At 30.7% G+C, this 12,637-nt stretch overlaps 1 protein-coding gene across 4 annotated transcripts in view; it reads right to left on the minus strand.

Annotated features, from left to right (window-relative positions):
• Positions 1 to 12,637, minus strand: part of LOC114333162 (long-chain-fatty-acid--CoA ligase 6) — a 176,428-nt gene that overhangs the window by 140,334 nt on the left and 23,457 nt on the right. The window lies entirely within an intron of this gene.

Below are 12,637 nucleotides of genomic sequence, written 5' to 3' on the forward strand. Positions count from 1 at the left end.
CACCCCGCGAGAAGGGGTCGCATCCACCCCCAGGGTAAAAGCGCAAGTTGGCATCATATCACCTTTGTTTCTTAAAGTATCTTATAACTACTCACCAATTTTCATGAAAATCAATGAAGGTTCAACGAAATCGGAGGTGAAAACCTTCAGTGACTCCACTATTATTATTTTCCCATCAATTTCGATTTTACATCGTAGTGGGTATTTAGATGTTGTCATACATTTGGTTTTTTCTGTTGATTTTATTTTATTTGTTGGCTTTTGTATTGAAGATGTGTGTTAATCTTTGGGGATCGTCTTCTGTCTCGGCTATTAATGCGGCGTGCGTCGTCTGCATAACATAATATTTGGATTTCTTTGTTCCCCATTCTGTAACCATGACCTTTACGTACTGTTTTATTATTTCGTCCATTATTATATTAAAGAGCAGTGGGCTTAACGAGTCACCTTGTCTGACTCCGCTTTGTACTGGTATAAACTGTGTTAGTTTTCTATTTATTTGCCTGTATTCGATTATAGAAGTAGATGTTTTCGATGGTTTGTATAATACTGATTGGTATGTTTCTTCTATACAGTAGGTGTAAGACGTCTTCGACTTGGATGCAATCGAAAGCCTTTGTCAGGTCTATAAAACACAGGGCCCCCGTAACCGGGCGTGCAACGCGTGCGATGCACACGGGCGCAACCCCGAAAGGGCGCCAAACCGAAGGTTTGGTGAATAAGAAATATTTATTTTAAACGAGATCATTTTTTTAAACAATCTTAATTTTAATTTTTTCGTGGACTCCTAGAGAAATTTCAAAAATCAAATTATTACTACTATTATTGTATTTTTAAAAACAATATAATATCCGAATGTTTGTTTTTCAGTATTAATGTTTTCTAAAGCAAAAATAGTACATTGTTTACCGGGTAGGAAAAGCTTAACATTCCTGGACGACTGTGAAGATTGCTAAGTCGAGGCGCAAGCCGAGACTTAGCAACACAGAGTCCAGGAATGTGGCTTTTCCTACGAGGTAAACATACTATTTTTCCGCAAATCGTTTAAAATTCGACAGATATTGATTGATTTAAAAAAAACGCGATAATTTTATTCCCAAATAAATGGTGCTTTGAAATTCCTAATAAAATTACTTGGGTTACTATGGAAACGTATTGAGGTTGAATTGTCAAACTTGACGCTTATAAATTTAATTGCTGGTGTTCTCGAAAGTAAAATGATAAGTGATGATGAAATTTCCATTCCTGGGACTCCTCCAGAGCTGGTTGAGGCAGTGAATACTGCTTCATTAGAATTATTGCCAAAGAAATCAAGAGAAAAGTACGAAAATGCATACAGACGTTTTATGGATTATCGCATGAGTAAAAATACGAGTTCTTTCTCAGAAAATGTTGTAATGGCATACTTCCTAGACCCTTGTTTAAAGATGAAATCTTCAACATTATGGGCCAATTATTCAATGCTGAAGTCAACCCTTGCACTTAAACACAATGTAGATATATCTACATACTCAAAACTTCATTCTTTATTGAAACGGCAAGCTCAAGGTTATAGGGCAAAGAAATCTAAGATTTTAACGAAGGAAGAAATTGAAAAATTTATCCAGGAAGCTCCAGGTAAAGAAAATTTAATGATTAAGGTAATTTACAAGGTTTTAGTAGCAATGTGTTTTCTATCATTTATGTAGAACACTAACAACTGTACGGAAATATCATTTCCTTACAGTAAGGAAATGACATTTCCTTACAGTAAGGAAGTCCTGACTTTTTCTTCAAGAAATTTTGACAGGAATGTCAAAATTTCCTAGCGATTTGCGGAAAATAATATTTAAGGTGTGGTGCATAGTTACAAATATAATTCAATAATATTATGGACTGTACCCCAGACTCAACTCGTACAAAGCAAATAAGCCTAATTTTGCATTATGTTAAATCAAAAGATAATTCTAAAAAAAGTTCAAATACAAGAGAGTTTTTTAGCTTCTCTAATAATATTTGACACTACAGGGGAAGGGTTATTTAATGTTGTAGTTGAACTATTACAAAATTTAAATACAAAAGACATGAGACTAATGAGAGGTCAAGGGTATGATAATGGTGCCAATTTGCATGTATGATAAGGGTAGGATAATCCTCGAGCTTTTTTGTTCCACGCATTGCACATAGCATTAGTATATCTAATGACTGATGCTGCTAAAGTGTCAAATAAAAATAGTAAACTGGTTTAATATAGTACAAGAATTTCACGTATTTTTCTCTTCCTCCATAAAAAGATGGGATATTATAAAATTACATGTTCCTGACTTAAAACTAAAACCCCTAAGTGATACAAGATGGGCGAGTAGGATAGACATTATAAAGCCATATAAATTTCATTTAATTAAAATTTGTGAGAATCTCATAAATATAGCCGATAATGATACCTTCAACATAGCAATTAGACAGTATTAGAATAACTGATCAAGTCCTAATTTCGTTAAATAGTTCCTAAATTTGATAATGTTTGGTTATGATCATTTTTTGGTTTTTTAGTGATATTATTACATTAAGTGACGATGATATTTTAAAAAAACTGCCTTGCTCTTCAACAAAAGCTAACTGATGCATTAAAAACTGTACTTACTACTAAAAATTATGAAGAATCAATATATATTGGAAAATATCTAACTACATCTCTTCCAAATATCACTTTTTTATTAAGAATCCTCCTCACTTTAACTGTCCGTTCCTTTTGCTTCTGGTGGTGAGAGATCATTTTCAAAATTAAAGTGATTAAAAATTACCTTAGTTCTACTGTGGCAGATGAAAGATTATCTGGTTTGGCAATATAGCTAGATAGCAAGAGCTCGTCAATAAAACTGACTTTTAAAATTGACTGAAAATAATATAAAAGAATTTTTTGCAGTCAAATCTAAAAAATCATAAATTTAAAATTTAGATTTAAGCTGTCTTTCTCTAAATTTAAGCGTGTAAGCTTAAAATTTCGGACCAATGTTTTTAAATGTACTCATTTTTTCGAATCTTGAGAAAACTAATAAATATTTTTGAAAAATTTAAACGTAGAATGAAAGATTACATTATTACCAAAAGGCCGACAGTCCATTAGAATAAACAAAAAGCATTTTTTTGGATGAGATATTTAAACATCCCTATAACTTATTAAAATAAACACTATAGAAGTTTCCAGGGACTTTCGGCCCTCGGTAATAATGTAATCGTTCATTATGTGTTTAAATTTTTCAAAAATACTTACGTACATAATAGTTTTCTCAGGATTTGAAAAAAATAAATACATTTAAAAAGCATTGGCCCGGAACTTTGCACCTACGCTCTTAACTAATATATTAATGTTTTACTTGTTTTTTTGCCATCATCAGCAAATCAGTTACAAGAAAAATAAAATTTGAGTTCTCGCAATATTTGTTGTTTTATTACAAGTAAAAAATAAAAAAATATAGATGAGTTTCATAAGTGGTTATAATATGTCGTAGATTTAAGGGCGCTAAAATATACGCCGCACGTGGGCGCCGCTCAGCCTTGCGGGGGCCCTGATAAAACATAAAACATACATGCTAGTTTACTGTTCTCGATGGCCTTTTCTGTGATTTGTCTTAGTACAAATACGGCGTCTACGCAGGATCTTCCGGAACTGAATCCTTGTTGTTCATCTGATAAAGTTGTTAGTTTATTGATTTTGTTGGTTATGGCTTAAGTGCGGTATTCAGTAGATTTATACCTCTATATTTGTTGGGGTCTTCTTTATCTCCACAAATCTAAAGCAAATTACTTAAATATGCTTAGACAATTTATGGATACAATTTGTAGAGTACATGAGTTGGTTGTTTTGTTTGTTCGAACATAACAAAAGTATCAAAAAACTCATTAAAATTTATTTTTGAGTATGTAAATAAAACATTCACATGGCATGTAAGTCATTAAGGAGTAATTAAGTCATGCGAGTTTGAAATTGGCGTAGTTAAAAGTTTACACGTAGTACCTAATGGAACACGCTATATAGACGAAGTACTGTAAATAACTACCTACTAATAAACACTTGTATTCGTATACCAACATATTGTTTACTATATTTTGTGCGAATTCTATTCCAATTATTTGTCTGTAATAATTAAGTACGGTTTTCTAGAAGGCCGTACCTTGAGTACCGCAGTACCGGTTCCATTCGCGTGCCAATAATGATAGAAAAGCGCTAGAACCGGAAGAGGAATGTTGATCTCTGTTGTGCTGTTACACTGACCAAGTGAAGAGGTTGTTCACCTGTGATTAAAGCGTACCGTAGACCTATAAGCACATTTCTCGATGCAGAAAATACACTAAGATGTGTTTATAAACTATATATAAAGAGTAAATTTTTGAACTATGTATTTGATTGCCTACTTTGATTTTGGCAGTTATTTTTCTAATAAGATGTTTATCATATTGGAATATAAAATACCCTAACCATCCAAATTGTTAGTTATGGACGGATGGATGATAATATTAGCAGAAGAACAAGGTTTTAGGTCGGGAAGATCATCCACCAACGCTATATTTATAATAATGAGCAAGGTATAATAATCGGCATATTTATGTTTCGAGGATCTTAAGAAGGCATTTGACAGGGTCAAATTAAAGTACGACATGTAAACGACCTGTTCGAAACCGGTAACCTTTCCACAATTAAAACTGCCCCTGTTCCAGCGTTCCCGTACATCAAAGTTTGTCCGACTAGACACCGTTAAGCTATTAACAAATTTTCAGCTTGCTATTAATCATCTTTTTTTTGGTACGCAGGATCCAGGCCTAGTAGAAGGCCGAGAATCAAGAGGAAAACTTCAAAGGATCTCAAGGAATGAAGAAGGAGAGAGAATCAAGAACTTGGTTTCACAGTTGCAATCTATATAAATAAAAATGAATATTTGTATGTATGTATGTATGTACCTTATAGATTAGCAAACTATGCATTTGATCATATGATGACCTTATTGATAGTTGTTGTACATGAACCTGGGAAGGTTTCTGAGTTGGTACGACCAAACTAAGTAAAAATGGGGCTTGCCCTACCATAATTATTTTTTATTTTTTTGGACAAACTGTTCTTTTTTAATTTTATACGATGTAGAACCAAAAGATACATTTAACCCTAAATTTTCACTTTTCTATCACCAACCGTTAATTTTAACATCTAAATATTACCTCTTCTATATAAATAAAAATGAATGTATGTATGTATGTATGTATGTATGTACCTTATAGACTCTCAAACTATGGAATTTGATCATATGAAAGTTGTTGTACATCAGTGGTGCTCAGACTTATACTGCATGAGATCTACCACATAAAACTGCAAACATCCAGCGATCGACTGCTAGGAAAAAAGTTTGAAAATAAAAAACTTTATTTCACATTTCTATTTGATAAAATGTAACTACAGAGAGTTGTAATTAAAGATGTTTTTCATCTTAATTTTACTTGGATGAAGTGCATGGCACTGCATATCATATATCATCGACAAGTTAGCGCATTTTCCATGTGTATTTTTTCCGTGAATCGCGATCGACTTCAAAAACTTTGGCGATCGACCGGTAGATCGCGATCGACCGTTTGAGCACCGCTGTTGTACATGAACCTGGGAAGGTTTCTGAGTTGGTACGACTAAACTAAGTAAAAAGGGGGCTTGCCCCCCCCCTCCCCATAATTATTTTTTCCTTTTTTGGAAAAACTGTTTTTTTTTTTAATTTTATACGATGTAGAACAAAAGGATACATTTCAAGGTAAAATAAGTTTTACATAAGTTGCAACGAAGTTCACCGGGTCAGCTAGTTATATCATAAAAATTTCTCAGTTGACAAGATAGTCATTTGAAACAAATGGTGCAGTATTTAGAGGAAGAGTATCGAAAGACTGTTGAAGAAATTTAATAAATAAATGTAAAATGAATGTAAAGTATAACAAGAGAATGAATTAAAAGTTCGTTTAAGCTTTTAGTGTAAAGAGTTTTACCGAAATTCAACTTTTTACTCCAGGGAAGCAAGAAAAAGACCATGTTCGGGACACTGAAAATATCCAAGTAGCTGATAACTTTTTTAGTTATTGTAGACCTATAGGATGAAAACCTACCTGTTTCCTGCCTACAGTTCGGGTCCGTTTTTTAATTATTAACAATTTAGTGCAAAAATCGCGATTTTTTCGATTTTTGGACTCCCAAAAAGCTAAATAATTGACATAAAATTACAAAATTTAATTTTTTTGAACATTGAGAAAACCTTCAAAATGCCGATTTTTGAAAGTTAAAAAGTTAATTTGTTGCTGCGCAAACTGCAAAATAAAGTGGAAATCGTTATTTGTTAATAACTTTCATTAAAACCAACTCAGAACTTTGGTGTTTCACCCAAAGTTGGGTGTTGGGGCATTTAACAAACTCTCAAAATGTGAGACCGATCCATTAATCAGTTTAAAAGTTAATGTATTTGTTTATCCCAGAGACCTTTGTTTTGCAATAAGATAAGACAGAAAATAATGAAAATATGGCAATTGTGAGTATGTCAAATGACAGTAGAAGAGCGATACTATCAAAATGTATTAAAAAAATAAAAAAAAAATTAATATAATCAAAAATCCTAATGCCAAATTTTTTAAATTTTGTAGTTTTTAAACGTTTAGAATAAGTTTAAAAATATTGTCCGTAGAAAAAATATTTTTACATAATCCAAAACCTTGTTTTTTACACTGGAGACTAGTCGTGTTAAGTTAAGGGGGAGTAGGGAGCCGACAACTGCATGAGTTCAAAAACTAAAAAAGGCAACTTAAAACTACTATCATTTTCTATATCTCAGGATCTAGGCAATGGATTTTAATCTTTCTTTTTTTTAAATAATCAAAATGTATGTCTAAATATACAATCATTCTAATCGAAAAAAAAAATTCAATTTTTTCTCAAATTACGGATACTCATCATCATTTTATTCCAATTATGATAACTATTTTATTGTCACTTTTAAGAAAAAAAGATATTCTTCATAAAATGCTCTCCCTGGTCTAAAATCTAAGACACAACCATCAGATATCAAACTTTTTTAATTTTATACGAGGTATGTAAAAAATATGAATTTTTCTTAAGAGTTAAGTGCCTTTATTTACAATATTTTAATTAGAAGGATGTAATTGAACACTAAAACAAATTTTTTAATTCCAAACAACTTTTCTTAATAACAATTTTCGATATTGTGAAATGTAAAGGTACTTTACTCTTGAGTGAAATTCATATTTTTTGACATACCTCGTATAACATTAATTAAATTTGATATTTGATGATTGCATCTTACATTATATACGATGCAGAGTATTATATAAAGAATAACTTTTTTTCGTAAAACTGATAATAAAAAAGTTATCAATAGGTTCCAAGTTACGCAGACATACTGTATAACAGCTAAATAAAAAATTTTTTGCTGAACATTTATTATTGTTGAAGCTTATTATTAAATGTATTTTAGGTAAGTTTACAGAAAAAAGTTTTGATCACTTTGTATAAACATTTTTTTAGCTGGTAATTTTCGGTTTTTGTATTACATTTTTGTTATCTTTCTTAATTTTCTCAAAAAGAAATAGTTTATTTCATTTCTAAAGTAAAATAATTCAGTGCATTTTAAAGATTACAACATAAGCTTTAAAAAAACACTTATAAAACTGTAATAGATCTGTTCAAATTTGAGTAATACCGTCTTAAATTGGTGGTAACCCTATATGAAGATTTCAAAAATTACATTTTTTGAGACGTCATATCATTTGAATTAAATTTTTGAGATTTTTTTGAATGAAACATCATTTAGTAAGATTCTTGGAAGGTAATTTGTGCAAAATTGAGAGTTTTATAAGAAAAATGGTATTACATAGTTACACATTTTTAAATCATTTTTAAACAAAATTCATGTAAGGCTCACTTTCCGCCCACACCGTACTTATGCCCATACATTTTATTTCTTTCTATTATAATCATAAGATAGCTTAATTATTCTTCTTTTATGTTCAATTTGTAAAATTTCATTTGATCCATTGGTTAAAGAATTACATTTAAATAACTCAACCATACACTTCGCCGTACGTTAGTTTACAGTGCTCCAATGTTTGTGAGAAGGGTGACTTTAGCTTATTAGCGTTATAAATAAAAAATTATAGAAGATACAGATTTAATTTTAGCAAATTCTTTATATAAGGTTTTTTTTGTAAAACTTTCTGAATTTTTCAATGGTCAAGTCAGTTTTTGTCTAAAATTCATATTTTCGGATTTATTTAAAAAAACATCTAATTTCGTAGTTCATTTGTTTAATAAAAAATGAAGCACCCACTACTTGAGTAAAACTTTTTGATATGTTGTTTATTAAACATTTCTTAATGAAATTACAAAAAGTTATATCTTGTTTGATTTTTTCCGAAGTGAAAATCTATATGCACTCCCCTATGGACTATTTTGACAATTCAAAAAATTAGCTAGAATAAATAAAGCCCTACTTACATTTACTTCCCAAAAACATTTTGAAAGGCTAAATATATTTCAGCAGGGGATCAACACAGGTTTTAACTAGTTAGAATCGTGTCCAGAGTTTAAGTATTGTTTAAGTTGACTAATAATAATAGTATTATGTTCAAATTCAAATGCGAATTATTTACAATTTTATATATTGGAATTTAAAAAACTACTACAACCAAGGTTGTCTATCAGCACATTGGTAAATATTGACAGACTGAAAGAAAAAAGAAACCAAATTCTGATTATTATGTATCTTTTGTAGACAAACAAAAAATATATGGAAATATTTTTTATGAGATTCATTTATACAATTATTCCATTGGAAATCGTAAACAGCTCTTATATTTCGTCGCATTTATTCCATTTTTTGTTTTGTAGTAAATTTATTAAAAGTACTAAGTCTAGGATAGATTCAGACAAGGAGACACAATGTCACCGAAACTTTTCACAATTGTCTTAGATAATGCGTTTAAAAAACTGGATTGGGCCAACAAGGGAATATGCATAGACGGAAAGCAACTCAACAATCGCCGGTTCGTTGACAATATTGTCATAATCGCTGACGACATCAACGAAGCACACGAAACGCTCACAGAGCTTGCGAAAGCAGCTAAAGAGGCTGGTTTGCAAATAAATAAAGACAAAACCAAAATGATGACTAACTTGGTGTTAGGAAGATCAATAACACTCGAAGACAATATCATAGAAGAAATAAGTTAATATCGATATCTCGGACACATCAGAATTTATAGAGACAATCAGGCCCAAGAGATAGATAGAAGAATTTGGTCTACAGGCCAGGGTAATAAGACAAAAATATACCCTGTTCGTGACACTTCAGCAACCAGGATACTGAAGCGTTTTTTCGACAGGTAATACCTATAGGAACAAATTATGACTATTTCCTGGGTAGGATCTGGCAGCCATTTTTATTTATAAACAATTAACTGTCAAAAAATGTCATTTTCCCCTTTTTTTCAAATCAACGGAAAACAGTGAAACTTATGATTTTTTTAATACAAATATCTTCGAGATTATGGAAAAAGCTTTAAAATGACGCATTACAAAGTTTGATATACCTACTCATTTATTGTTAATATAATTGCGAAAAAAGGTCGGAATTGCAAAAAAACATATTTTCTCAATACCTGTTGTAAAAATTAGTGTACAGCTTTGAAATTTTGGTCAAATGAGGGTTCTTTGGTGCTTAATATGTGATAAAAATTTCAAAGCGATTCATTGAATTGCTTAAATTTTATTTAAATTGTTTATCCCAGGGAGCATTTTTTTGCAATAACATAAGTCAGAAAAAAATGACCTTAAAACCATTCCGCAGGCGTCAAATGAAAATGCATGAGCTACATTTTCAACATGGTTTAAAAAAGTGAATAAAAATGCATTTATTAGTAATAAATAATTATGCAAAAGTATCGTCAATTTTTCTTTATAAACTTTTGAATAACTTTTTCCAAAAAAATTAACTTTTTTACCCTGTTTTAAGTGCACAACTACCAAGTAATGTTATCTATATCATAATTGATAAAAAAATGTAATAAATATGTATAATTTCTTATATAACAAAATAAAAAGTTTATAAGGAAAGATTTACGATACTTTTGCATAATTATTTATTACTAATAAATGCATTTTTTATTCACTTTTTTTAAACCAAGCAGTGGTGTCATGGCAAAATTAGCAGTGCCGGAACGCAGTGCCGGAACGCACTGCTAATTTTTGTTTACAAAACCTAAATTCTCTATTTTTTTTTTTCATTTCTTAGCCAGTGCCGGAACGGTGTTCCCGCACCATGACACCCTGTCGAATGGTTCTAACTTCATTTTCTTCTGACTTATGTTATTGCAAAAAAAAAAGAATGTGTGTGTACTTTGTACGCACGTAAGAAGTTTATACTTCTATTATATGATTTAAACGAAATTAATATACTTTTTATTTATATTTTGTTTAAATATTAAACTAATTTATACTTACTACTTCTCAAACATTTTTATTAGAACAGTGCCAAAAATTAAAATAATAAAAGAATAAAACACACACAAACACATTAAACAAGCCACAAATGATGTCTGAACATTAATTGTCGAAAATTTTTTTAACTAAATACGTATTTTCTGAAAATACAATTATATAATAAATATACTTACAATCATAAAATGTATTAAAAAAACAAAAAAGAAAGTTTCTATTGGGACTCGAACCAGCGCTGATAAGAGCGGTTGGTATTGGAATTCATTTGCCTTCTCCGCTTAGCCACGGACACTATGTGTCATTATTTACGAAGATCAACTAACTGAACGGATTAAACTTGTGATATTTTGAAAATTGATAAAATTATTTTAATTTTGAATTGAAATGATTTAGAATTGAAAAAATACAACAAAACATAGAGTAAAAAAACAATATATTAGGTGAATATTGATAGAAATTTTGATGGTAATCAAATTATATAAATAAAAGTATTACATACTATGTATTTTGGCAGATCAAATAGGTAGGTTTATACCCATGATACATTAACAATTATTACGTACCTGTTGCTTTTAAAAACTATTTAAAAGTCACTACAATATTATAAACTTTTTTGTTTCTGTCCTCACAACAATAAAACTAATATATTATACATTTGTTTACCTTTACCTTTACCTCCAAACCACAGCTGCCATATCGGATAATTTTTGACATGTCATTTGAACATCCAATCAGAACAAAGTTATAATGCGCATGCGCCGGGCTGATAGGTTTTAACATATAAAAAAATCACCCTCTATCGCCGGTAAAGAAGTATAACTTCAAAAAAATGCTCTCTGGGATAAACAATTTGAATAAAATTTAAACAATTGAATGAATCGCTTTGAAATTTTTATCACATATTAAGCACCAAAGAACCCTCATTTGACAAAAATTTTAAAGCTGTACATTAATTTTTACAACAATTATTGCGAAAATAATTTTTTTTGCAATTCCGAACTTTTTTCGCAATTATATTAACAATAAATGAGTATATCAAACTTTGTAATACGTCATTTTAAAGCATTTTCCATAATCTCGAAGATATTTTTACTAAAAAAACCATAAGTTTCCCTGTTTTCCATTGATTTAAAAAAAAGTGAAAAATACCATTTTTTAACACTTAATTGTTTATAAATAAAAATGGCCGCCAGATCCTACGCAGGAAATAGTTACACTCTGCTCTTATAGGTATTACCTGCCGAAAAAACGCATCAGTACCCTGGCTGTTCAAGTGTCATGGAAAAAACCTTATTACCCTGGACTACTAGGCTGGGTAGAATATAGCAGATTGAAAACAACTAACAAGAACACCATCCGGATTTCAGAGATGCAGGGATGTAAATTGTGAGATATACGTATGCTTTATAGATTACCAGAAAGCATTTGACGAGTAAAACATGACAAATTAATATCTCTAATGCAAGAAATTAGAATTGACAACAAAGAGAGAATTACCAGAAACATTTATTACAATCAAAAGGCCAAAATCTAAATAGAAGACCAGTTAACTGATAAAATTGCAATAGAACGAGGAGTACGACAGGGCTCCACTACTATTCAATATTTATTCTGAATGGGTATTTAAATAGGCTTTAAACGGTTGTGCGAAAGGAATATTAATAAACGGTGAATGGTTGAATAACATTAGATATGTAGATGACACCATAGTTTTGCCGATAATCTGAATGATTTACAGATATTAACAAATAGAAGAAGTCAGCAACAGATACGGACTAGCTCTTAACATAAAGAAGACCAAATTTATGACAATTAGTAAAAGAACAATACTAAAAGCTCAACTTACACTCAACCAACAGAATATCGAAAGAGTCCAACAATATACATATCTGGTATCTGGGCACCAATTTAAATAGCCAATGGGACCACTCAACAGAAATTAAACAGCGAGTAATAAAAGCAAAAGCAGCATACTTTAGAATAAGACCCATTTTTAACAGTTGAGACATATCATTAAAAACAAAATACCGTCTGTTGAAATGCTACATATTTACAGTTCTGTTCTACGGAATGGAAGCGTGGACACTAACTGTTGCATCTGTGAATCGGCTCGAAGCTTTCGAC

This window comes from Diabrotica virgifera, chromosome 8, assembly GCF_917563875.1.
Source record: "Diabrotica virgifera virgifera chromosome 8, PGI_DIABVI_V3a".
Taxonomy (NCBI): Eukaryota; Metazoa; Arthropoda; class Insecta; order Coleoptera; family Chrysomelidae; genus Diabrotica; species Diabrotica virgifera.